The sequence below is a fragment of the Mobula hypostoma genome, chromosome 9 (genome assembly GCF_963921235.1).
Source record: "Mobula hypostoma chromosome 9, sMobHyp1.1, whole genome shotgun sequence".
Classification (NCBI taxonomy): Eukaryota; Metazoa; Chordata; class Chondrichthyes; order Myliobatiformes; family Myliobatidae; genus Mobula; species Mobula hypostoma.
The window spans coordinates 59,048,421-59,071,545 of NC_086105.1; the positions used below are offsets into that span (position 1 = coordinate 59,048,421).

At 42.5% G+C, this 23,125-nt stretch overlaps 1 pseudogene; it reads right to left on the reverse strand.

The window, feature by feature from the left end:
• Positions 1-14,375, reverse strand: part of LOC134351748 (GLIPR1-like protein 1) — a 28,167-nt pseudogene extending 13,792 nt beyond the window's left edge.
• Between the last annotated feature and the right edge of the window lie 8,750 nt (positions 14,376-23,125).

The window sequence follows — 23,125 nt, forward strand, 5'->3', positions numbered from 1 at the left end:
AGATACAGGGGCAGAATTAGGGTATTTGGCCCATTGAATCTGCTCAGCCATTTCATCTTGGCTGATCCATTTCCCTCTCAGCCCAAATCTCCTGCATTCTCCTTGTATCCCTTCCTGCCCTAATCAAGAATTTATCAATCTCACTGCCTTAAATATATCCAAAGACTTGGCCTCCTTAGCCACCTGTGGCAATGAATTCCACAAATTCACCACTCTCTGGCTCATCTCCATTCTAAATGGACGCCCCTCTATTCTGAGGTGTGTTCTTTGGTCTTGGACACCCCGCACAATAGGAAACATCCCCTATGCATTCACTCTATCGGGATCTTTCCACATTCAATACTTTTCAATGAGATTCATCCCTCATTCTTCTGAATTCCAGTGAGTAGAGGCCCAGAGCTATCAAATGCTCCTCAGATGATAAGCCTTTCAATCCTGGAATCATTTCATGAACCTCCTTTGAACCCTCTCCAATGCCAGTACATCTTTTCTTAGATGAGGGGCTCAAAGCTGCTCATAATACTCCAAGTGAGACCTCATCGGTGCTTTATAAAGCCTCAAGATTACATCCTTTCATGTAATCTATTAGATTGCCGGCAACCTGGGTTTAATGTCAAAGCTCTCTATAAGGAGTTTGTATGTTTCCCCCATTACCTATGGGTTTCTTCTGAGTGCTCCAGTTCCCACCCACATTCCAAAGACAAACAGGCTAGTAGGTTAACTGATAATTAGGCAGTGCAGGCTTTGGAATGTAGGTGGGAACTGGAGCACTCAAAAGAAACCCATAGGTAATGGGGGAAACTTACAAACTCCTTACAGAGAGCTTTGACATTAAACCCAGGTTGCTGGCAATCTAATGCAGGCCGTAAGGGCCTGTTACCCTGTTGTATCTCTAAATAAAATAAAATTACTGTGTTTCTTGTTTCTCAGTTCTCATGAAGTGCCCTGTCATTCTCAACAGGTTATTGAATAATGTGATAGAATCAGGGTGGAAATGGTCCCTTCAATCCTCCATGTACTTGCTTATCTACACAAGTCCCATTTACCCTCATTTGATTTCCAGCCTCTTTGTCTTGATAATTCAAATGTTTGTTAAATGAGCAGCTGCCTTCACCACCTCATGAAGCAGCACATTACAGATTCCAACCCCTTTGTGTGTGGAAGAAAAATCTTAGGTCCCTTCGTCACCCCATACTTCTTACCTTACAATGTTCAAAGTAAATTTATTATCAAAGTACAAATATAGTATGTTACAATATACTTCTGAGAATCAGTGTCTTACAGTAGAACAAAGAAATACAACAGAATCAACGAAGAACTACACAAAGACTGTCACGCATCCAATTTGCAAAGGAAGACAAACTATGCAAATACAAGAAAACAGATAGATGGATGACAGCGAGTTGTAGAGTCCTTAAAAATTAATCTCTAGGTTGTGGAATCAGTACAGAGTTGAGGTGAGTGAATTAACCCATGCTGGTTCAGGAGCCTGATGGGTGGATAATAATAGCTGTCCCTGATTTGGCTGTGTGGGATTTAAGGCTCTCAGTCGATGGCAACAGTAACAAGAGAGATTGACCGGGATGCTGGGAGTCCCTGATGATGGATGCACCTTTCTTGTAGCAACATTCTTTGTGAGAGTGCTCATTGGTGAGGAGGGTGTTTCCTATGATGGACTGGGCTGTACCTACCACTTTCAGTAGGCTTTTTGATTCTTTGGCATTGGGTGTTTCCAGACCAGGCCTTGATTCAACTAGTTGGGATACTTGCCACTTTGCATCAATAGAAGTTTGTCAAAGGTTTAGATGACATGCAGAATCTGCACAAACTTTTCAGAAAGTAGAGGCGCTGTTGTGCCTTCTTTCAAATGTCATTTATGTGCTGGTCCCAGGTCAGATCCTCTGATATGTTAAGGAATTTAAAGTTACTGATCTTCTCCACCTCCAATCCCCTAATGAGGACTGGCTCATGGGCCCCTGATTTCTTCCTTCTGTAGTCAATAATCATCTCTTTGGTTTAGTTGATGGTGAGTGAAAGGTTGTTATGGCAGCATTCAACCAGATTTTCAATCTCCCTTCTATATGCCAATTTGTCACCACCTTTGATTTGACCAACAACTAAGCAAACTTAAATATGGCGCAGGAACTGTACTTAGCATCATTGTTATAAGTATAAAGCAAGTAGAGCAGGAGCTAAGCACACAACCTTGGTCCACCTGTGCTGATGGTGATTATGGAGATGTTGTTCAAAGTTCAAAGTCAATTTATTATTAAAGTACATATATGTCACCATATAAGACCATAAGACAAAGGAGCAGAAGTCGGCCATTCAGCCCATCAAGTCTGCTCCGCCATTTTATCATGAGCTGATCCATTCTCCCATTTAGTCCCACTCCCCTGCCTTCTCACCATAACCTTTGATGCCCTGGCTACTCAGATACCTATCAATCTCTGCCTTAAATACACCCAATAACTTGGCCTCCACTGCCGCCTGTGGCAACAAATTCCATAGATCAGGGGTCCCCAACCTTTTTTGCACTGCGGACCGTTTTAATATTGATAATATTCTTGTGGACCGGCCGACCCGGGGGCGGGGGGGGGGGTAGGGTTGCTAACGGACAATAGTAGCAGTCAAATACGTTGTGTTTACCCCGAGAAAGACTACAATGACCATGAAGCCTTGCGCAGGCAGCAGTGCGCGTGCGGGTACGTGCCGATATTTCTTCCTACAAATCGTTTTTGGCGATTCTGTGGGGGAGGTGTTAATCACAACTGGAATATAGGTGATAATTAGCTAATACGCTCAATTTCGTTTCTAAAAGGGTTTATCTAAAGAACTTAAAATTAAACACACAGCGTATATTTTCCTCGCATGAATATAGTGATAAGTCAATTATCAGAGGAGCTTGAAGTAAGTGTTGAACAAACTTCCAGTAGAAGTGGTATAGGCAGGTTTGATATTATCATTTAAAGAAAAATTGGATAGGTATATGGACAGGAAAGGAATGCAGGGTTATGGGCTGAGTGCAGGTCGGTGGGACTAGATGAGAGTAGCGTTCGGCACGGACTAGAAGGGCAGAGATGGCCTGTTTCCCTGCTGTAATTGTTATATGGTTATATAAGTAAGTCAATAGCATCATAACATTTTAAGTAATGTTTGGATATTAAACACACAGCACATATTTTCCCCATATGAACATATAAAATCATTGCAACGCACCAATATCGCTGAATCAGTGGGAGCCCTGGGCTTGTTTTCCTGCAACAAGACAGTCCTATCGAGGGGTGATGGGAGACAGCGATACTCAAAGGGGTTTCCTTATGTCCAGTCTACTCCGCAGTTTAGTTTTCGTTGCATTCATTGCAGAGATATGTTGGAAATGGAAGCAACGTTTTCAGTGCTTTCGTAGCTATCTCAGGATATTTAGCCTTGACTTTGATCCAGAATGCCCGCAGAGATGTTATGTCAAACATACTTTTTAGCCCGCCGTCACCTGCAAGCTCCAGGAGTTGATCTCCTTCCCGCGCTGACATGGATGACGCGTGGGTAATGACCTCGCATGTGTTCAAGCTCAACAGAGGGCGTGACAGGGAATGAGGAAAGGTGCAGCTGACTCTCATATTGTTCCCTCGCGGCCCGGTAGCACATGCTTTGCAGCCCAGTACTGGTCCGCGGCCCGGTGGTTGGGGACCACTGCCATAGATTCACCACCCTTTGGCTAAAAAAATTTCTTCACATCTCTGTTCTGAATGGGTGCCCTTCAATCCTTAAGTCATGCCCTCTTGTACTAGATTCCCCCATCATGGGAAACAACTTTGCCACATCCACCCTGTCCATGCCTTTCAACATTCGAAATGTTTCTAAGAGGTCTCCCCTCATTCTTCTAAACTCCAAGGAATACAGTCCAAGAGCAGACAAACGTTGCCCATATGTTAACCCTCTCATTCCCGGAATCATTCTAGTGAATCTTCTCTATACCCTCTCCAACGTCAGCACATCCTTTCTTAAATAAGGAGACCAAAACTGCCCACAGTACTCCAAGTGAGGTCTCACCAGCGCCTTATAGAGTCTCAACGTCACATCCCTGCTCCTATACTCTACTCCTCTAGAAATGAATGCCAACATTGCATTCGCCTTCTTCACCACCGACTCAACCTGGAGGTTAACCTTAAGGGTATTCTGTACGAGGACTCCCAAGTCCCGTTGCATCTCAGAACTTTGAATTCTCTCTCCATTTAAATAATAGTTTGCCCATTTATTTCTTCTGCCAAAGTGCAGAACCATACACTTTCCAACATTGTATTTCATTTGCCACTTCTTTGCCCATTCTTCCAATCTATCCAAGTCTCCCTGCAGACTTTCTGTTTCCTAAGCACTACCAGCCCCTCCACCTATCTTTGTATCATCAGCAAACCTAGCCACAAAGCCATCTATTCCATAATCCAAACCGTTGATGTACAATGTAAAATGAAGCGGCCCCAACATGGACCCCTGTGGAACACCACTGGTAACCGGCAGCCAACCAGAAGGGACCAATCAGCCAACGCTCTATCCATGTAACTTTCCCGTAATTCCATGGACTCTTATCTTGTTAAGTAGCCTCATGTGTGGCACCTTGTCAAAGGTCTTCTGAAAATCCAAATATACAACATCTCCCTTGTCTAGCCTACTTGTAATTTCCTCAAAAGATTGTAATAGGTTTGTCAGGCAGGATTTTCCTTTAAGGAATCCATGCTGAGTTCTGCCCATCTTGTCATATGCCTTCAGGTACTCTGTAACCTCATCCTTGACAATTGACTCCAACAACTTCCCAACCACTGATATCAAGCTAACAGGTCTATAATTTCCTTTTTGCTTCCTTGCCCCCTTCTTAAGTAGCAGTGTGACATTTGTAATCTTCCAGTCCTCCGGAACCATGCCAGAATCTATCGACTTTTGAAAGATCATCGCTAATGCCTCCGCAATCTCCACAGCTACTTCCCTCAGAACACAAGGGTGCATTCTATCTGGTCCGGGAGATTTATCTACCTTTAGACTATTCAGCTTCCTGAGTACTTTCTCTGTTGCAATTGTAACTGCGCACACTTCTCTTCCCTGCCACTCTTGAGTGTCCGGTATACTGCTAATGTCTTCCTCAGTGAAGACTGATGCAAAATACTCGTTCATTTCCTCCGCCATCTCCTTATCTCCCATTACAATTTCTCCAGCATCACTTTCTATCGGTGCTATATCTACTCTCACCTGTCTTTTACTCTTTACATACTTAAAAAAGCTTTTAGTATCCTCTTTGATATTATTTGCTAGTTTCCTTTCATAGTTAATCTTTTCCCTCTTAATGACCTTCTTAGTTTCCTTTTGTAAGCTTTTAAAAACTTCCCAATCCTCTGTCTTCCCACTAATTTTTACTTCCCTATATGCCCTCTCCTTTGTTTTAACTTTGGCTTTGACTTCTCTTGTCAGCCACAGAAGCATCCTTTTTCCATTCGAAATTTTCTTCTTTTTTGGAATATACCTGTCTTGCACCTTCCTCACTTCTCGCATAAACTCCAGCCACTGCTGCTCTGCCGTCCTTCCTGCCAGTGTTCCTTTCCAGTCAACTTTGACCAGTTCCTCTCTCATGCCACTATAGTTTCCTTTACTCCACTGAAATACCGACACATCAGATTTCGGCTTCTCTTTTTCAAATTTCACAGTGAACTCAATCGTGTTATGATCACTGCCTCCTAAGGGTTCCTTGACCTCAATCTCTCTAATCACCTCCGGTTCATTACATAATACCCAATCCAGTACAACCGATCCCCTAGTGGGCTCAACAACAAGCTGTTCTAAAGAGCCATCTTGCAGACACTCTACAAATTTTCTCTCTTGAGATCCAGCGCTGACCTGATTTTCCCAATCCACTCGCATGTTAAAATCCCCCACAATTATCATAACACTGTCCTTCTGACAAGCCTTTTCTATTTCCTGTTGTAATTTGTAGTCCACATCACTGTAGCTGTTTGGAGGCCTATATACAACTGCCATCAGGGTCCTTTTACCCCTGCGATTTCTTAGTTCAACCCATAAAGATTCTGCACCTTGTGATCCTATATCACCTCTTTCTAATGATTTAATATCATTTCTTACCAGTAAAGCCACGCCTCCCCTATGCCTATCTTCCTATCCTTCTGATACACCGTGTATCCTTGGACATTCAGCTCCCAGAGACATGCATCCTTTAGCCACGTCTCAGCGATGGCCACAATATCATGCCTGCCAATCTGTAGCTGTACAACAAGATCATCCACCTTATTCCTTATGCTACGTGCATTTAAGTGTAACACCTTAAGACCAGTATTTGGTACTTTTTGCTTTAATTATAATTGTAATTACACCGTAATTTTATTGCACTGCAACTCATCCCAATGGCTACAAATTTGCCCCATCACCTGCCTGTCTTTCCTGCCATCTTTACTGCTCACTACCTTAGATTTATTTCTGTTTTCCCCTTCCTCCGCTCTATCATTCCAGTTCCCATCCCCCTGCCAAATTAGTTTAAACTCTCCCTAACAGCTCTTTAAACTTTCCTGCCAGGATATTGGCCCCCTTCGGGTTCAGGTGTAACCTGTCCATTTTGAACAGGTCATATTTCCCCCAGAAGAGATCCCAATGATCCAAAAATCTGAAGCCCTGCCCCCTGCACCAGTCTCTCAACCACGCATTCATCTGCCTGATCCTACTATTCTTGCCCTCACTAGCACGTGGCACAGGTAGCAATACTGAGATTACTACCCTGGAGGTCCTGCTTCTCAGCTTCCTTCCTAACTCCCAGAAATCTCTCTTCAGGACCTCCTCCCTTGTCCTATCTATGTCATTGGTACCAACATGTACCAAGACAACTGGCTGCTCACCCTCTCCCTTCAGAATATTCTGGACCCGATCCGAGACATACCGTACCCTGGCACCTGGGAGACAACACAATACAATACAGGCAATACAATCCTGAGTTTCCTTTTCTTACAAGCACACTCAACTCCATCAACCATAAAAGAATCAGTGAAAGATTGCACCAACAGGGTGGACAACCAGTGTGCAAAAGATAATAAATGGTGCAAATAAAAAAGAAAAATAAATAAATAAATATTGAGAAACTGAGATGAAGAGTCCTTGAAAGTATCCATACAGTAGGTTGTGGGAAGAGTTCATTGATGGGGCAAGTGAAGTTCCCAATCCAAGTTGACTGGGGTCTGCAAGTGAGGAAATTGAGGATCCAGTTGCACATTAAGGTATTGAGTCCTAGGTCTTGGAGCTTATTTAGAAGTTTCAAGGAGATGATAGTGTTGATTGTTGAGCTGTAATCGATGACAAGCTTCCTGATGTATGCATCTTCGCTGTCCAAATGTTGCAGAGATGAGTGAAAAACCACTGAAACGCCTGCTATTGACCTATTGTGACAGTAGGCAAATTGGAGCAAATCCAGATTACTTCTCCAGAAGCTGATGTGCTTCATGACCAACATTTGGTAACTTCAACGAAACATCACTTCACTTGCACCGTCACTGAACTGTTCCCACAACCTACTGTATGGACTCACTTTCAAGGACTCTTCATCTCATGTTCTCAATATTTATTGCTTATTTATTATTATTATTTATTTTATTTTGCATTTCTATTTGCCCAGTTTATTGTCTTTTGCACACAAGTTGTCTGCGCTGTTGGTGCAGTCTTTCATTGATTATATTATGGTTATTGGATTTATTGAGTATGTCCACAAGAAAATGAAACTCAAGGTTTTATATGGTGACAAAAGTCTTTGGGTAGTGGGTAGTGGCTCCATATGTCATTACTACAGGGCGTGACGACCCTGCCTTACATGAGTCCCGGCTCAGCTGGCTCTGGCTGACAGCACCCGGTATGGGCCTCTATCCAGGGTTACGGACCCCACTGCCTTGTGGGTATCTTCGGGAGAAGAGAAAGCTAAGGAGTAAACCCTACACAAATCCAGAGTGGAGCCCCTAAGGAGGTTGGATGACGTATCATGTCACCTCCCGGCAGCTCCTGCAGCCAAGCTGATGCCAAATGTACTGCTTTCCTTTGGACCACATCCGCGAGGCCGAGAGGGGGATCTTGATGCCTGGGCAGCCCAGGATCTCCATATTCATCACCCAGGTCTGCACCCCAAGGGTGCATCCATTGTCTACTTAGACAGACGGAGCCATTAATTAATAGTTAAGTCATTGAGGCAAGCTACCATGTTCTTCTTGAGCACTGAAATAATACATCGATGCCCATTTGCTTTTAGACATTCTCACCACAGGAAGAACATTTTTATCGTCTCTCCTATCTATCCTCCTCATAACCTCACTCTCCTCTGCTCCAGACTAGCAAATCCCTCTTTATAACCGAAATGTTCTAATCTAGGCAATATCCTGGTGAATCTCCTCTGCAACCTCTCAGTGTAACCACATTTTTCATATAATGTGGTGACCAGAGCTACACACAATTTAGCCTAGCCAAATTTTATAAAGCTGTAACATGACACCCAATATGCCATGGCTGATGAAGTTATATCTACTTATGCTGCCACTATCAATGATCTTTGCATGTACCTCAAAATCCTTTGGATGTAACTCAACATCCCTTGGTTCATCAAAAGCCCCTAGGGTCCCACTATTCATTGTGTATGTTCTACTGTTCCAAAATGCATTATGTCACACTTGTCTGGATTAAGTTCCATCTGCAATACTTCACTCAACTGTCCAGCTGTTCAATATCATGCTGGAGTCCAAGACAATCTGCTTTGCTACCTATATATTACAAATTCAGCAGGGAACCCTAACATTCAGTTTCCTTCAATAACCAAGGGCAGTCAAGGCTAACTACCCTGAGACAAACTCAGCACACAATTGAAAGCAATCATGCAATCCATTAATTATTTATTTAATTGAGAATTGAAAAATTAAATAAGCAGACATAATAGAACTCATTCTCAGATACTGGATTATTAATTCAGGGGAACGTGTCAGTTTCCCAAAAGAAACAGGCGGTTAGCTCAGGAGCTAAAGAAAGAAAATAGAAAGTCATCATCAAAAGCAAAGGAGATGCAATATTTTGATGTTTCTGGTACATTATCTATGTTGAATCAGCGTAATACACGGAAAAAACTTGGAGTCAAAGAGAATCAGGGTGTATTGTTCAGTAGTTTTTCCCCTTGTTTAATGATTTTCCTCACCTTACCTAGGAGCAGAAAAATTACAAACACTTTGTAAGGTAAACTGGGCAAGGTGCACTGAGGAACACTTACCAACTGAAGTCGCACTAAAAAATTCTCAAGGAGCACTCTGTCCAGCATTTGTAGAGCTTCTTGCGCTTATGATCCAACAATCATTGATGGTTTTATAAAAAGACTGAATCTCTCATATATAAGGCTTTGGTCTCTGATTCGTAGTGAGATTCTAGGTAACACTAACCACTTCCAAAATTTTAGAAGATATTCCCACAAGGCAACAAAAGACATCCAGCATTGCCTTAAGTGGGGAAATATGGCCTTTAATCAACAGAAGAAATGAGATTTTCAAATACAATGGCTTTAGGCATTCATGATCGCTCTTTTATTTTAAAAAGCCAATAAGTAAACAACAAGTATAGATTCATTCAAAACCCCTTAAGAAGTATCATTAATGCTTGCAGAAGATCTTTTCCACCAAGGCTGACAAAACATCGCCAACATCCTCCCTCAAATCAGTACAGCAAGGACTGAAGCAGCCGACATCAGGTTCTTCATTTGGAAGCCAGACTCTAGAAGCAAGACTTTTCTCTGAGCTCAGGATACTTCAACGACATTCTCAACACAAAGATGAAACGATACAACATTAATGCTGACTTACAGTGGAATATAATCGCCTGCTGCAAGAATCACAGCATTTTGAAACTGCACAATGGCAATAAGGATATAGAAAATTAGGAACAGCAAAAGGAGCTTTTCAGATAGCAGATCAGTATCCAAGACCCACTAATATCATTCAGAGATATATCAAAGTCAAATTAAATTTATTATCAAAGTACATGTGTGACCCTCAGGTTCTGTTGGCTGCATAAGTCTAGGGAAGACAATCTCTGGCCCTGCCAAACCGGTGAGATTGAGATGCGAGTCCACCCCGAAACCCCCGTTTGGGTGGATGCTGTGTGATCTGTTACCCTGTTACAAATCAGTACCACAAAATAACAGACAGTACACTGCATACAATTAAACGATTAAGCTTTATAGTTCTTAATTTGACTACAGGGTTAGTGAAGAAAAAGCAAAAAAAAAGAAAAGGGCCCATTTTAATGAAACAGTCTAATGTCCACAAGTTAGAGCTCATGGTTTCCCATTTGCCGGTCCTCCTTCGGTCCCCCAGCCTTCGTCGGGACTTGGCCCCACTCCGGTGTCTTCTCTCTTCATCTCCCGCCAAACATGACCCAGATCACCCTGGTGTCAGGTACACGGCATAAAAACACCCTTCTGTCACTGGACGGCTTCACACTCCAAAACACCTGTTATCTCTAACCATAACCCAAACACTGCTTCTACAGAAAGACCATTAAATTAGCAGTGAAACCTTTCCCAGGGTTTTACGCATGTATGCCATTATATACTACCTAGATATTAATTTTCTTGCAGGCATTTACAGGAAAATGAAGAAATACAATAACATTCATGAACAATTATGCATAAAAAAGCAACCAATATGCAAAAGAAAACAGTGCAAATTAGGAGAATGGAAGGATATGAACATGGTGTAGGTAGAAGGGGTTTGGGTATTTTTGATTTGCTTTTTACCTGGATCAGCACAACATTGTGAGCCGAATGCCCTGTTCCTGTGCTGTACTGTTATATGTTCTACTGAGAATGTGAATTGTAGATTCTTAAAATTGAGTCTCTAGGTTGTAGAATCAGTTCAAGTTGAGGTGAGTTATCCACACCAGTTCAGGAGTTTGATGGTTGTAGAGTAATAAATGTTCCTGAACTTGGTGATGTGGGACGAAGGCCTCTGCACCTCCTGCCTAATGGCAATAGCGGACTTGGGTGATGTGTTTCCTTGGTGATGTATACTGCTTTCCTATGGCAACATTCCATGTTAATGCTCTCAATGGATTTGCCTGTGATGGACTGTTGACTTTTCCATTCAATACACGTCCAAGTTGCAGGTTGCAGCTATATCTGAAATTCCAGATTGGCTTCAGTAGCCATCTACTGACAAATGATAAAGTATTCCTCGGGAGTCAAGTGTCAATAATTATCAATATTTACTAATGAATAAATGAATGGGATACTGTAAATAATGGCATGAGAAAACCCAACATATGTGAGTGGAAATAAAACATTTCCTTCTCCAGGCCAAACATATTCAGGAAGTATCAATACTTGAAAGAGGTCAAGCTCCAAGTTTCAGAGCATAACCAGCATCTGGTGCCGTTACGGTGCATCTGCAAGGTAGAGGCAAATGGATGACACCTTTCATTTCACACTTCATGAATAGGATCAAATAAGTGACTGGCAGACAGACAAAAGTAAACAGCATTGAGAAGCAGAGGGATTTTGCCGTCCCAAGTTCATAGCTCCCTGAAAGTGACTACACAGTTGATAAGGTAGTTAAGAAAGCATATGGCATGTTTGCCTTTAATTGTGGAAGCAATGAGTACAAAAATGTCAGAAAATTATGTTGCATCTTTATAAAAGTTTAGTTAGGCCACATCTGGAATACTGTATTCAGTTCTGGTCACCCCATTATAGAACAATGTCGAAGCTTTGGAGAGGGTGCAGAAGTTGTATACCATGATGCTGCCTAGATTCAAAGGCATGCTATGACAAGAGGTTCAACTTGGATTCTTTTCTTTGGATCAGCAGAGGCTGAGGGGAGGTCCGATAGAGATTTATAAGATTATGAGAGGCATACATAAACAGTATCTTTTACTAAAGTTGAAAAATCTCATTCCATAGCACATGCATTTAAGGTGAGAGGGGGTAATTTCAAATAAGCTTCTATAGATGAACAGTATCCTAACTGGATGCATCACAGCCTGTATTGGAAATACCAATTATTAGGTACAGAAAATGCCACAGAGGTTACAGCACGACATTGATAGGATGCAAAACTGGGCTGAGAAGTGGCAGATAGAGTTCAACCCAGATAAGCATGAGGTGGTTCATTTTGGTAGTCAAATATGATGGCAGAATATAGTATTAATGGTAGGACTCTCGGCAGTGTAGAGGATCACAGGGATCTTGGGGTCCGAGTTCATAGGACACTCAAAGCTGCTGCACAGGTTGACTCTGTGGTTAAGAAAGCATATGGTGCATTGGCCTTCATCAATTGTGGGATTGAGTTTAGGAGCCGAGAGGTAATGTTGCAGCTATATAAGAACCTGGTCAGACCCCACTTGGAGTACTCCACTCAGCTCTGGTCGCCTCACGATAGGAAAGATGTCAAAACCATAGAAAGGACGCAGATGAGACTTACAAGGATGACACAGGAAATGTCAGGGGTTATGATCGTTTATCATAAATTCTATTGTATTTCTGTATTTTCCTGTAAATGCCTGCAAGAAAATGAATCTCAATGTAGTATTTCCAAACATACATGCACTTTGATAATAAATGTACTTTGACTTGAAGATTGACATGATTTCTTTCTGGTTGGTTGAGATAGGTTCAAATTAGACTGGAGGTGTTTGAGAACCTGAACATTGATCCAATATGGAGAAGGACAAAGAATGAAAAGGAAGGCAGTAAATCAGTAATCAAGTGTGAAGTCAAAGGAAAGAAAGACCCCGAAAAGGCAACAACAGCTTCAGCATAATTAATTTATTTTAGTATAAAGTATCTGGAGAATAACACAATACAAAAACCCAGGTTAGATCTGAAGTATTCTGGGCAGTTCTGCCATTTTTTATATAAAGTGTCCCATTGGACTGGCCAGAATAACATTTTGACTCCAGTGGTTATGGATTACACAGATGGGGTTACATTCTTGTTATTTATTACATCAGAAGACAATGTGTTAACATATGAAGATATCAACCAACTGATTGGGTAGTCAGAACATGACAGTGTGCTAAGAAGAAAAAACTAACCTTTCAGCAGCGTATTTCTACGTGGAATGAGTATTGGAAATTTGGGTGTCTTGTTCCATATCATTGTTGTATTTGTTATCACCTTGTACACAGTTTACTCTGTGAGCTTTGGACTAGAAAGGAATTTAATTGTACCACTGTGTAAATCACTCTTTGGCCAGACAGTGGTGAATCTACATAATTCATTGCCACAGGGGCAGCTGTAGAGGCCAAGCCATTGGGTATATTTAAAGCAGAGGTTGACAGATTCTTGATTAGTCAGGGTATTAAAGTATATGGGGAGAAGGCAGGAGATCAGGGCTGAGGGAAAATAGGTCACCCATGATGAAATGGCAGAGCAGACATGATGGTCCAAATGGCCTAATTCTGCTCTTATGGTCTAAAACTAGCCTGAATCCAAACCCATTACATTGAACAGCAACATGAAAGAGATGGAGGTTAGATTTGGTAAGATTTGAGTTTGTAATGAGAGCAATTTACCAGAAACTATGAAAATTTTACATAATACGATATAATGCTAAAATATATGAGAACGCAGTATATATATTATGCTGTAACTACTTTGTCACATGACGTTAAATACTATTCTACTAAATAAAGGCACGGGTTAGAGGGGCTGAACGGCCTCCCGTTCCCACTTCAGAATTGAACTTTCTGCCTCTGAATTATGACAGCAGATCAGCATGACACACTGACTCCCTCTCTCCGCAAATACTGGCCGACCTAGTGCGCATTTCCAGTATTAAGCAGTTATAATTTTGTTGTATATCCTCCTTCCCTCACTGATTTCGAAAAATGCGGCGTCGTCGGTTCCCGCGCAAACCACCGGCTCGTTCTCGATCTTTCCTTCCCCCACCTCAGCATTACCATTTTGAACATCTTGCTGGCCGTCGGGTTCACCTGCGAACGATACGTGTTGTGCTCGTTCACGCAGTCCTCGATAAAACTGGGGTCGGTGATGGACGGCAACAGGCCCCAGCACCACAGCGGCGCGCTGAGGGCGAACAGAAGCCACCGGAGGGCAGCCATGATGAGCGCACTCTCCCCGCCCGTCGCGTGCGTCGCGGCCGCGCCCGATTCGAAGCGTCGCTCAATGGCGCCGGGTGCATTACCGTTCCGGTCGTCATGATGCACGCGTAGACTGTTTCCACAGGCAGTATTTGCCATCTGTGTCGTCTTTGCACCAAGACAATCTCCCAGATGGCAGTGGAGTGTTCAGGGGGTTCATTTTCTCAATTGTTCTCCTTGCACACTAATCCTGACTACTCTCCACGTAGCATTCAAGCTGCAAGAAGTTAATGTTCATGGAATTCGTTTGCATATGAGAACAATAAACCTAGACGTTAACTTAGAGATTCACAGGATGTCCACAGTGCTTTAGACAACAGCTGAAAGTGGCTACAATTAAATTGATTCAGGGCAGCCACCTTGACAACAATTCTGTAATTCACCAATGATGCAAAGGTGGTGAAGAAATCCTTTTATATGTGGTATGGTTATTGGCACAAGTTTCAACCATACTGATACAACCCACTCAATTGCTAGGTGTTTAGTTGTGTGACATTGCCAATATTGTCTCTGCTATAGCAACAGTAATAATGGAGGATCTGTTGCAGTGGCAAGTCATAACTGTCATAGCAAAGATCTAAGTCTGCCCTAACTTTTTAAACTACAGTAAAACCACAATTTAAGCTTCCATGTATTTGTAATAACATCACTATTCTGTCAATTTCACTTGCATAGCATTACTTATTCAGGACCCTTGGAGAATGAAGAAATTATTTAGCAGAATGGTTCTTGGGATGAAAGAGTTGTGTTATTTTAATAAACTGAGAATATTTTTCTTTGAGTGGAAAATATTGACAATATTCAAATTAATCATAGCCTCCATTAAGCAGTGGCGAAGTTCATAGTTCCCTGAAAGTGGCTGCACAAGTTGTTAGGGTGATAAAGAAGGGGTATGGTGTGCTTGCCTTAGTTGAGGCACTAAGTTCATGAGTCAAGTAGTTATGTTGCAGCTTTATAAAATTCTATTTGGGCTTCATCTGGAGTTTTGCATTCAATACTGGTTTCCTCATTGTAAGAAGAATGTGGAGGCTTTGGAGAGGGTGCAGAAAAGGTTTACCAGGATGTTGCCTTCTATGAGGAAAGTACTTAATTAGTTTGGCATTACATCATGAGCTGAAGGGCCTGTTCCTGGGCTGTATTGTTTTATGTTCTGTGTTTTAATGTGAATAAAAGAGCACATCGGGAGGTAACATGTGGTAGTTTATATAACAAGCGGTCAAGTATAAGTGATTGTCAAAGCTGAATAAAATTGAGGTAACTTTATTCAAGAACGGCATGTATAAACTAACTAATTACAGACCAGTGGGTCTAACATCATGGTAAATGTGGTAAACCATGTATATAAGTTGTAACTCGGTTACCTGTCTGGACACACCCCTCTGCTGACTGCCCCTGTGGCTCCTCCCACAGAGTCCTGTATAAAGGTGTTCGCCTTGCCCCTCCCCCTCAGTCCGGGGGCAGACACTCACTGTGGAGGTCGTATTGTACAGCGAATAAAAGCCTTTCAGTATTTTACCAAACCTCAGTCTTTTGGAGTAATTGAAGGTGCTTCAGTAAATTTACTGTAAAAAGGCAAGGCAAGGTGCCACAGTAGTATAGTAGTTAGCACAATGTAATTACAGCAGCCTATCAGTGGCGTCAACAGAGCTTTATCAAGACTGATTTCTCACAGGTCAGCGGCGGTTATTTAAAAAGGGAGCTTCGAGAGCGTTTGTCCACTGTATGTGGCCTATCAGTGGCTACAACTGGAGCACCAGTTGTGAGTTAGATAGCAGGGAAAGTTTAGGCATAAAAAGGAGACACAGCCTAGTGGAGCGGTCATCGACAGAGTGGTAGGACATTGGCTCAACAGGGCTTTGGTGATAACGGGTCGAGGCAAGGTAAGTTACTTGCGAAGAATAGAAACAGGAAGTATGTCTGTGAGGCCAGTGTTCTGTACTGGGTGTCATATGTGGGAAGTCCAGGAGACTCCCAGCCACATCTGCATCAGATGCGTCAAGATGCAGCTCCTTAGGGACTGGGTTAGGGAATTGGAGATGCAGCTCAATGACCTTCCTCTGGTCAGGGAAAGTGAGGAGGTGATAGATAGGAGCTACAGGCTGGTAGTCACACTGGGGCCTCAGGAGACAAATAAGTGGGTCACAGGAGAGGGAAGGGCAAGAGTCAGATACTAGCGAGTACCTCTGTGGCTGTCCCCCTTAACAATAAGTACTCCTGTTTGAGTACTATTGGGGGGGATGACCTACCCGGGGGAAGCAACAGTGGCTGTGGCTGCACCTCTGGCACAGAGTCTGGCCCTGTGGCTCAGAAGGGTAGGGAAAGGAAGAAGGCAGCAGTAATAGGCGACTCTATAGCTAGGGGTCAAACAGGCAATTCTGTGGACTCAGGAAAGCAACGCTGATGGTAGTTTGCCTCCCAAGTGCCAGGGTCCGGGATGTTTCTGATAGCATCCATGATATCCTGAAGTGGGAAGGTGAACAGCCAGATGTCGTGATATGTATTTGTACCACAATAGGTAGGACAATGGAGGAGCTCCTGAAAATAGACTACAGGGAATTAGGAAGGAAGTTAAGAAGCAGGACCTCAAAGGTAGTAATCTCGGGATTACTGCCTGTGCCACGTGACAGTGAGTATAGGAATAGTGAGGTGCAGGATAAATGCGTGGTTGAGGGTTTGGAGCAGGGGGCAAGGATTCAGATTTCTGGATCATTGGGACCTCATTTGGGGCAGGCATGACCTGTACGAAAAGGATGGGTTACACTTAAACCCGAGGGGGACAGGGAGGTTTGCTAAGGCTATTTGAGAGAGCTTAAACTAGAATTGCTGGGGGATGGGAACTGAACTGAAGAGACAGAGGAAAGGGCGGTTGGCTCACAAATAGAGAAAGCTTGTAGACAGTGCAAGAGGGAAGATAGGCAGATGATAGAGAAGAGATGCGCTCAGACGGATGGTTTGAGATGTGCCTATTCTAATGCAAGAAGCATCATGAACAAAGTGGACGAGCTTAGAGCGTGGATCAGTACTTTTATGGCTATTACAGAGACTTGGATGGCTCAGGGGCAGGAATGGTTACTTAAGAGTGCCAGGCTTTAGATGTTTCAGAAAGGACAGGGAGGGAGGCAAAAGGGTGGGGGGTGGCACTGTTGATCAGAGATAGTGTCACAGCTGCAGAAAAGGAGGAAGTCATGGAGGGGTTGTCTACGGAGTCTCTGTGGGTGGAAGTTAGAAACAGGAAAGGGTCAATAACTCTACTGGGTGTTTTTTATAGACTACCCAATAATTAAAGGGACATCGAGGAGAAGATAGGGAGACAGATTCTGGAACGGTGTAATAATAACAAGGTTGTCGTGGTGGGAGATTTTAATTTCCCAAATATTGTTTGGCATCTCCCTAGAGCAAGGGGTTTAGATGGGGTGAAGTTTGTTAGGTGTGTTCAGAAAGGTTTCCTGACCCAAGAGAGACTGTACTTGATCCGGTATTGGGAAATGAACCTGGTCAGGTGTCAGGTCTGTCAGCGGGAGAGCATTTTGGAGATAGTGATCACAATTCTATCTCCTTTACCATAGCATTGGAGAGGGATAGGAACAGACAAGTTAGGAAAGCGTTTGATTGTAGTAAGGGGAAATATGAAGCTATTAGGCAGGAACTTGGAAGCATAAATTGGGAACAGATGTTCTCAGGGAAATGTACGGCAGAAATGTGGCAAATGCTCAGAGGATATTTGCGTGGCATTCTGCATAGGTACATTCCAATAAGACAGGGAAAGGATGGTAGAGTACAGGAACTGTGGTGTATTAAGGCTGTTGAAAATCTAGTCAAGAAGAAAAGAAATGCTTACGAAAGGTTCAAAAAACTAGGTAATAATAGAGATCAAGAAGATTATAAGGCTAGCAGGAGGGAGCTGAAGAGTGAAATTAGAAGAGCCAGGAGGGGCCATGAGATGGCCTTGGTGAGCAGGGTTAAGGAAAACCCAAAGGCATTCTACAAGTATGTGAAGAGCAAGAGGATAAGGCGTGAGAGAATAGGACCAATCAAGTGTGACAGTGTAGAAGTGTGTATGAAATCAGAGGAGATAGCAGAGGTGCTTAACGAATACTTTGCTTCAGTATTCACTACGGAAAAGGATCTTGGCGATTGTAGGGGTGACTTACAGCTGATTGAAAAGCTTCACCATATAGACATTAAGAAAGAGGATGTGCTGGAGCTTTTGGAAAGCATTAAGTTGAATAAGTCTCCGGGACCGGATGAGATGTACTGCAGGCTGCTGTGGGAGGTGAGGGAGGAGATTGCTGAGCCTCTGGCAATGATCTTTGCATCATCAATGGGGACGGGAGAGTTTCCAGAGGATTGGAGGGTTGCAAATGTTGTTCCCTTATTCAAGAAAGGGAGTAAAGATAGCCCAGGAAATTATAGACCAGTGAGTCTTACTTCTGTGGTTGGTAAGTTGATGGAAAGGATTCTGAGAGTCAGGATTTATGAACATTCCGAGAGGCATATTATGATTACAAATAGTCAGCATGGATTTGTCAAAGACAGGTCGTGCTTTACTATCCTGATTGAAGTTTTTGAGGATGTGATGAAACACATTGATGAAAGTAGAGCAGTAGATATAGTGTATATGGATTTCAGCAAGGCCTTTGATAAGGTACCCCATGCAAGGCTTATTGAGAAAGTAAGGAGGCATGGGATCCAAGGGGACCTTGCTTTGTGGATCCAGAACTGGCTTGCCTACAGAAGGCAAAGGGTGATTGTAGATGGATCACATTCTGCTTGGAGGTCGGTGGCCAGTGGTGTGCCTCAGGGAACTGTTCTGGGACCCCTTCATTTCGTGATTTATATAAATGACCTGGATGAGGAAGGGGAGGGATGAGTTAGTAAATCTGCTGATGACACAAAGGTTGGGGGTGTTGTGGATAGTGTAGAGGGCTGTTGGAGGTTACAGCAGGACATCGATAGGATGTAAAACTGGGCTGAGAAGTGGCAGATGGAGTTCAACACAGATAAGTGTGAGGTGTTCATTTTGGTAGGTCAAATATGATGGCAGAATATAGTATTAATGGTAAGACCCTGGGCATTGTGGAGGATCAGAGGGATCTTGGGGTCCAAGTCCATAGGACACTCAAAGCTGTTGCACAGGTTGACTCTGTGGTTAAGAAGGTATAAGGTACATTGGGCTTCATCAACCATGGGATCGATTACAAGAGCCGAGAGGTAATGTGATAGCTATTAGGACCCTGGTCAGACCCCATTGCTCAGTTCTGGTCACCTCACTACAGGAAGGATGTGGAAACCATAGAAAGGGTGCAGAGGAGATTTATAAGGATGTTGCCTGGATTGGGGAGCATGCCTTATGAGAATAGGTTGAGTGAACTCAGCCTTTTCTCCTTGGAGCGGTGGAGGATAAGAGGTGACTTGATAGAGGTGTATAAGCTGATGAGAGGCATTGATCATGTGGATAGTCAGAGGCTTCTTCCCTGGGCTGAAATGGCTAGCACGAGAGGGCACAGTTTTAAGGTGCTTGGAAGTAGGTACAGAGATGTCAGGGTTAAGTTTTTTTACACAGAGAGTGAATGTATGAAATGGGCTGCCGGTGACAGTGCTGGAGGCAGATACGATAGGGTCTTTTAAAAGACTCCTGGATAAGTACATGGAGCTTAGAAAAATAGATGGCTATGGGTAACCTTCGGTAATTTCTGAAGTAAGTACATGTTCAGCACAGCATGGTGGGCCGAAGGGCCTGTATTGTGCTGTAGGTTTTCTATGTTTCTAGCTCAGGGTGTCAGAGTTCAATTCTAACATCAACTGTAAGGAGTCCATACATCTACCCCATAGAATGCATGGGTTTTCTCTGGGTGCTCTGGTTTCCTCCCACAGTCCAAAGATGTAATGGTTAGTAGGTTAATTGGCCATTGTAAATTGTCCTATAATTAGGCTAGGGTTAAGTCGGGGGTTGCTGGGTGGCACAGCTTAAAGGGCCAGCAGTGCCTATTCCATGCTGTATTTTAATCACAATCAGACATGATCAGCATGACTTTGTTAGGTGGAGATGCTGCCTAACCATTAGAGAGGAGGTACAGGTGCCTGAAACACATGCTGAATCTTTTAGGAACACCTTCTTCCCTTCCATTGTCTGACTTCTGAATAGTCCACGAACACTACCTCACTATTTTGCCTTCTTTGTGCACTAATTTATTTTTTATATTTCTTATTGTAACTTACAGTAATTTTGTATTGCACTGTACTGCTGCTTCAAAACAAGTTTAACAACAGATGTCCTTGATAATAAATCTGATTCTGATTCTAAACCAGTTGAATATTTTGATACCCATCACACATGACATGTCCTCTTTTCATTGCTACCATCAAGGAGGAGGTGTATACAGCCTGAAGACAGACACTCAACTTTTCAGCAACAGCTTCTTTCCCTCCACCATCCCATTTCTAAATGTCCAGTGAACCTATGTACACTACCTCACTATTTAGTTTTCTTTTCCTTTTTTTGGCACTCTTTGTGCTACTTATTTAAATTAAATTTTATATAGATATACATATAAAATTTCTTATTGTAATTTACAGTTTTTAATTATGTATTGCTAGGTAATGCTGCAGCTTTAAGGTAAGGGGTGGGAAGTTCAAGGGGGATATTTGAGGAAGGTTTTTTTACTCAGAGAGTGGTTGGTGCATGGAATGCACTGCCTGAGTTAGTGGTGGAGGCAGATACACCAGTGAAGTTTAAAAGACTACTAGACAGGTATATGGAGGAATTTAAGGTGGGGGGTTATATGGGAGGCAGGGTTTGAGGGTCGGCACAACACTGTGGGCCAAAGGGCCTGTTCTATGTTCTATGTTCAAAACAATAAATTTCATGACATATGCCAGTGATTTTAAACCTGATTCTGAGATCAGATTAGAAGGGATATGAAATAGATCCAAAGAGATAATCTTATCAGTCAAACAAGCTTTTTGATGGCAAAGCTTGTAATGGGAAATTGGTAAGTAAAAATATGTAAGAGACATCAAGCATTGTCAGCCCACAAATAGATAATATGTGTATAATGTTTCCACAAGAATAAAGCTTATAATTTCAAGAGAAACACTCAATTTTTCTTCTAGAAAGTCCAAAATATAAGTTTATTTTAGTTAGTTTTAAATTATAAACTTTTAAACAAGGAAGAGAAGGATTATAATGAAGCACTTCTATCTGAAACAGATTAGAGAATATTGCTTTATAGCCAATGTAAAATACGTAGTTTATTAATAACTCTGGGATATAAAGAAGTAATTCCAACAATAATTGGAATTGTTGTTCAATAATAGAAATTAAAATTAAGATGAGAAAATACTTGAAATCATATATGACACCTTATATCCACGTGAAATTCTAAATGAGGGAGATTTTGCATTTCATGAAGGAAGCAATTGAAACAAAATACAGTATGTTCCAGACAGCTTCCTAAACATTAGAAACCATAGAAACACTACAGCACAGAAACAGGCCTTTTGGCCCTTCTTGGCTGTGCCGAACCATTTTCTGCCTAGTCCCACTGACCTGCACACGGACCATATCCCTCCATACACCTCCCATCCATGTATCTATCCAATTTATTCTTAAATGTTAAAAAAGAACCCACATTTACCACCTCGTCTGGCAGCTCATTCCATACTCCCACCACTCTCTGTGTGAAGAAGCCCCCCCTAATGTTCCCTTTAAACTTTTCCCCCCTCACCCTTAACCCATGTCCTCTGGTTTTTTTCTCCCCTTGCCTCAGTGGAAAAAGCCTGCTTGCATTCACTCTATCTATACCCATCATAATTTTATTTACCTCTATCAAATCTCCCCTCATTCTTCTACGCTCCAGGGAATAAAGTCCTAACCTATTCAACCTTTCTCTATAACTGAGTTTCTCAAGTCCCGGCAACATCCTTGTAAACCTTCTCTGCACTCTTTCAACCTTATTTATATCCTTCCTGTAATTTGGTGACCAAAACTGAACACAGTCCTCCAGATTCGGCCTCACCAATGCCTTATACAACCTCATCATAATATTCCAGCTCTTATACTCAATACTTTGATTAATAAAGGCCAATGTACCAAAAGCTCTCTTTATGACCCTATCTACCTGTGACGCCACTTTTAGGGAATTTTGTATCTGTATTCCCAGATCCCTCTGTTCTACTGCACTCCTCAGTGCCTTACCATTAACCCTGTATGTTCTACCTTGGTTTGTCCTTCCAACGTACAATACCTCACACTTGTCTGTATTAAACTCCATCTGCCATTTTTCAGCCCATTTTTCCAGCTGGTCCAAGTCCCTCTGCAGGCTCTGAAAACCTTCCTCACTGTCTACTACACCTCCAATCTTTGTATCATCAGCAAATTTGCTGATCCAATTTACCACATTATCATCCAGATCATTGATATAGATGACAAATAACAATGGACCCAGCACTGATCCCTGTGGCACACCACTAGTCACAGGCCTCCACTCGGAGAAGCAATTCTCTACTACCACTCTTTGGCTTCTTCCATTGAGCCAATGTCTAATCCAATTTACCACCTCTCCATGTATACCTAGCGACTGAATTTTCCTAACTAACCTCCCATGCGGGACCTTGTCAAAGGCCTTACTGAAGTCCATGCAGACAATATCCACTGCCTTCCCTTCATCCACTTTCCTGGTAACCTCCTCAAAAAACTCCAATAGATTGGTCAAACATGACCTACCACGCACAAAACATGTTGACTCTCCCTAATAAGTCCCTGTCTATCCAAATGCTTGTAGATTCTGTCTCTTAGTACTCCCTCCAATAACTTACCTACTACCGACATTAAACTTACCGGCCTATAATTTCCCGGATTACTTTTCGATCCTTTTTTAAACAACGGAACAACATGAGCCACTCTGCAATCCTCCGGCACCTCACCCGTAGACAGCGACATTTTAAATATTTCTGCCAGGGC